Source organism: Myotis brandtii, unplaced genomic scaffold, assembly GCF_000412655.1.
Source record: "Myotis brandtii unplaced genomic scaffold, ASM41265v1 scaffold192, whole genome shotgun sequence".
Classification (NCBI taxonomy): Eukaryota; Metazoa; Chordata; class Mammalia; order Chiroptera; family Vespertilionidae; genus Myotis; species Myotis brandtii.
In genome coordinates, this window is record NW_005357159.1 from 860,798 (window position 1) to 866,316 (window position 5,519).

A 5,519-nucleotide genomic window follows, 5' to 3' on the forward strand; every position below is an offset into this window, starting at 1 on the left:
TGCCCCGGGCGGCGCAACACCGGGGCTGGGAGTGGCCCGTGCGTCTGCGGGCTCACCTCGTGGCTGGGACCCGGAATGCCCGCTCTGGGAACCCCACAAGTCCAGCCTCCGCCAACGGGACGAAATCGAAAGTGAAACCGCGGCGGCGGCGGCGGCACTTTCCCGCCTCAGCCTTTCACTGCTCCCGTGGCTACGGCGGCCCGCGGGGCCAAAAGAGCCCAGCCTGGCGGGAGCGCGCAAATCCTGGAGTTCGGGTTCGCCTGAAGGCAAAGTCCGTGCTGCGGGGTTAAATGGAAAGCGCTGGTGCTCACTCCTTTAACAGAAAGCCCCTCTTAAAAAAATAAAAACGATAATAAGAAAAACAGGAAGTGATCTTTCAGGCAGAAATGTAAGAAGTAGCTCGAAGTCATAGGCAACTAGAAGTTACTACGAAAGTAATGACTATACACACCCAGAAATGTCCTCGAATAATTGAAAGCAAATAAATAAATAAAAGAAGGGGTCTCAAATCTGTAAGTCCACCTTTGGATTTTGACTTAAGTGTGTGAAGATGAAGCCATTATTAGCAGGAGATTGTTTCCGTGGCAACGTTAATTGACACAAATAGGATTAAAATCACCAAAGTAACTCTGTATTATAATGGAATAAATTGCGTTCCATTACAAACTATTTCTAATTGGAAATGGTGCGCAGACATTAAGTGCTGCTATGGGAACCTGGTTTGGAATTTTGCTTGACTTCTCAATATTCTTGCTATAAATGGAAAGGGAGAGGTAAATAAGGAAACTGTCAAACCGAGACTTGATTCCTTTTTCTACACACATGGCCTCATCACATTAAATCTTATACTTTAATTCTACATAATTTATAACACCATAAACAGTGGTGATTTCTTTAAACAGATTTTTTAACCCTAAGTGTTATAGAATCTAAGAGGCAGAATTTTTTTCTAAGACAAAAATGAATTCCTCCTCTTGTAAGCTGAAGAGATGAACTTTTGATTGATATCACAGGTAGGGAACAACTGGGCATGGTTTGGTACAAAAGACAGACTTTCTTGTATCCTTCTATAAAAGCTCACTTTGGGTAAAGACCAAGCATTATGGATTTTTTGAAAGACTGTATTTGAAATCCTTGCACTATAAAATATAATGTAAACACAAAATTTAAGTAAAGTATTAATTAAAATAATTAACTGCAAAGAACATACATAATCTATACTAATAAAAGGGTAATATGCTAATTAGACCGGATGTCCTTCTGGACAAAGCCATGGTAGCGGGGGCCGAGGCAGAGGTGGTTAGGGGCGATCAGGCCAGCAGGCAGGTGAGCAGTTAGGAGCCAGCGGTCCTGGATTGTGAGAGGGTTCCCAGATTGGAGGGGGTGCAGGCCGGGCTGAAGAACTCCCTCCTCCCCCCCGCACGAATTTCGTGCACAGAGCCTCTAGTAGAATATAAAGCCCTGTCCCTTAAAACCTTTTTCACAAAAGACATCAAATTGTACCATATTCCCCACTACTTGTTTCAATTATTTAAAAAAAGAAGGTTTGATTCATAACCTCTTTCCCTTTGCCAGAGAGCCCTGATGGAGTCATTAAGACTGGTGTGGTGGGCAGGGGGTCATGAGGAATTTTAAGGTCATGGTTCATCTTCAGAGGCAGCTGTAATCCTTTCCAAGGGGCATGGACTGTAAGGGCCCAACTAGACAAATGGGGTGGGCGCCATGAATTACTTCACAAGCCAACAAGTTTACCTAAATGTGTTTATCCAGAATTCTTTCAGCAGCTTATGATTGGCTTTTACCAATTCACAAAGCAACTTTCCACATTTCACAGGGTATTTTTAGTATCTTTAATTTTGCAAAGAATCGGCAGGATTTTTCTGAAGACTAGTCCACCAAGAACTCATCTTCAAACCCATGGACATAAACATTAATTTATTAAGGCCGTAAAAATAAATATGATAAATCATAACAGAAATTTGACAAGATTTAGTTTAGCTTACATAGCTGTTTAGTTTAATTTTTAAAATTGACAAACCTACATTGACACATCATTATCACCCAAACTCCATAGTTTACATTGGGGTTCACTCTCCCCCCCCCCCCCCCTGTTTTTTTTGATTTCAGAGAGGCAGGAGAGGGAGAGAGAGGTAGAAACATCAATGATGAGAGACAATCATTGATCAGCTGCCTCTTGCATGCCCCCTACCCGGGATCAAGCCTGCAACCCTGACATGTGCCCTGACGGAACTGAACCGTGCGTGACCTCCTGGTTCATAGGTTGATGCTCAGGTATGGTTTCTGAACCACACTGGCCAGGCATGGGTTTACTTTTGGTGTTGTACATTCTATGGGTTTTGACAAACATATTTTACATGTGCCCATTATGATAGTATCATACAGAGTATTTTCACTACCCTAAAAATCCTCTGTGCTCTGCCTATGCATCCCTCTGTCCCCACTAATCCCTGGCAACCACTGATCTTTTTACTGTCTCCATGGTTTTGCTTTTTCCAGAGTATCATAAAGTTGGAATCCTACAGTATGTAGCCTTTTCAGATTGGCTTCTTTCACTCAGTAATATGCATTTAAGTTTCCTCCATGACTTTTCATGGCTTTATAACTCATTTCGTTTTAATGCTGGATAGCAGTTCATTGTCGATATACCACAGTTTATTTATCCATTTACTTACTAAAGGATGTCTCAGCTATTTCCAAGTTTTGGCAATTATGAGTAACCTGCTATGAACATCTGTATGCAGGTTTTTGTGCGGACATAAGTTTTCAACTCGTGGTAAATGAGTTGAGTTTTCAACTCTTTGGATAAAAACCAGGGAGTCAATTGCTGAATTATATAATGAGAGAATATTCAGTTTTGTAGGAAACTGCCAAACTGTCTCCCAAAGCAGCTGTACCATTTTGTATCCCCTCCAGCCACGTATGCGAGTTCCTGTTGCTTCACAATGTCACCAGCATTTGGTATTTCCAGTGTTTGGATTTTGGCCATTCGGGTAGGTATGTAGTGGAATCCCACTGCAGTTTTAATTTGCATTTCCCTAATGACATATGATATGGACTATTTTTCTAAATAATTTAAAATATATTTTTATTGATTTTAGAGGGAGAGGAAGGGAGAGGAATAGAGAGATAGAAACATCAATGAAAGAGAAATTGTACGGCTGCCTCCTGCATGCCCCCTACTGGGGACCGAGCCCACAACCCTAGCATGTGCTCTGACTACGAATCAAACTGGGGACTTCTTGGTTCATGGGTCAATGCTCAATCACTCAGCCACACTAGTTGGGCTGGAGTATTTTTTTTTATATGCTTATTTGCTATCTGTATATCTTCTTGGGTGAGGTATCTTTTCTGATTTTTTGCTATTTATTATGACTGTTTGATTTTTTTAATCATTGAGTTTTAAGAGTTTGTTGCATATTTTAGATAATATTTCTTTATCAGATATGTCTTTTGCAAATATTTTCTTCCAGTCTATGGCTTGTCTTCTCATTCTCTTGAACATATTGGGTATTCTTAAAATAGGCTAATTCTAGTATAAAAATACTAAGGCGAACTCTTGCCATTTCATTAGTTGTTCCAAACTTCTAGAGTCCTATTCCTTTAAAAAAAAATATGTCCTTTAGAGTTTCATGTTCATAACAAAACGTATCATGTCTAGCTTATTTTTTAAAACACCCACCAACCTTGTGGACATATGGGTGATTGTATTATGTTGATGCTGCTAATGATATATACAAACATGGAACTGGATTGGCCAACAGTCTCCAGAACAGATTTGAATACCCAAATCAGTGTTATAATCTGAAGAATGCTGGTTGTTCTTCTTCAAGCAATGCATTACTGGTGAAGTGCTGGCATGCACTTGGGCCTTTCCTGGACCTTCAGACTGGACAATAAAGACATCTAATATGTTACACCCTAGTTTTGGACTACTATTGTCTCCCTTGTATCATGGGATGTGAAAGATACCCTATAGTTATTGAATATCTCCACCCGTCCCCCTCTCTCTTTTTTACAGTGTAGCCTTTCAATCATCACACGTATGGGCAGGGTCTCAATTCCAACTCTCTACCCCAAATGGGCCCGATGCCTTCTCTCTTGTACTCCTGGGCATTAAAACTGCCACTTCCATTCTTCTTTCTCCTGATCCAATTCAAACCTCATCACCTTCTGGGTGACTGTGGGAGCCTTGAAACTGATCTCATCAGTTGGATCCCAAGCCCCTTCTCTTCAACCAGGCCAACTCCTAATTGTACTTTAGCTCTTAGCCCAAACATAGATGCCTTAGAGAAGACCTATTTTTAAATATATGTTTTTATTGATTTCAGAGAGGAAGGGAGGAGGAGAGGGAGAGGTAGAAACATCCATGATGAGAGAATTATTGATCAGCTGCCTCCTGCACACCCGCATGTGCCCTGACCAGTAATAGAACCGTGATCTCCTGGCTCATAGGTCGATGCTTAACCACTGAGCCACGCCGGCTGAGCGTTATAGAAGACCTTTGATAATCCCTCAGACTAAAATATTTTTCCTCTTGTTCATGATCATGTACTTCTCCTTTGTGCCCCTTGTGAATGCCACTATTAAATAACTCGTGTGTGTGTATGTGTGTGTGTGCGCGCGCACGTGTGTGTGTTTCCTCCCTCATGTGTACTCTGTGAGCCCAGGGACAATGTCTATATCATTTAATATCGTGCTGTAATATCTTCTGAGGAGTAACATGAGCTCATGGACTGATGGACAAATTTCTCAGGAAAGTCATTGTGCCTTTTATTTTTGACACAAGATGGGACATATTCTACATCATGGGCACTTGGTTTCAGATATCATGTTTGAGATGCTTAAATAAATGCTCAGACTTCACTGGCCATCATTTTGGCATGACTTGCATTTCAAAAGCGATGGACTCCAGGTCTGAGCTCCTCTGCGCAGAGCCTTTCAACCGCCAGGATGCTTTATGCGCCACCGTGAACTCCAGAAAACCTCTCTCAGCTGTAAAACTCAGTGAAATCAGTGTGACGCTGCCCTTGTATTTTAATCAAGATGAACTTGAAAGGTGAACATTATAAGTGGGAGAAATTATTTATAATTTTGTAATAAAAGTTTATGTCCAACACTCCAAATTTCATACATCTGCGATGTGCTGGCCCTGAGATATAAAACAATTGGAGTTGCCTTTACATTTGGCCTTATATGAAAGGTCATAAATTAGAGTGATAGCATTCGTCCTCTTTCCTAGCTCACAAAATTTCCATATTAACTTCTTCACCTCAAACATAAATGGTTACCCAGCTGCAAAGAAAAGAGTTGCGTTGGCCTTTATGAATTATGGTTTACGTTGGAAATCTGCAGAATATGGCCTGCTGTTCGTCTTGCACTGGAGCTAATTCTGCCGCAGTGAAACTAATTAAAACTGTATGGCCAGTTCAAGTCAAGACAGTACAATATACAAAACTCAGGCATACTTTAGATGCCAGCAACTGACATGTGGTTCTTTT

General features: G+C 41.1%; 1 protein-coding gene across 2 annotated transcripts in view; it reads right to left on the bottom strand.

Annotated features, from left to right (window-relative positions):
• LSM6 (LSM6 homolog, U6 small nuclear RNA and mRNA degradation associated) overlaps positions 1-162 on the bottom strand; it is a 13,154-nt gene extending 12,992 nt beyond the window's left edge. The window contains exon 1 of one of the 2 annotated variants that reach the window (XM_005864862.2): positions 57-162. The gene's annotated coding sequence lies outside the window, so the exon portion shown is untranslated. The remainder of the gene's footprint in view (positions 1-56) is intronic. The other variant, XM_005864861.2, reaches the window with a different exon arrangement.
• Positions 163-5,519: the final 5,357 nt, after the last annotated feature.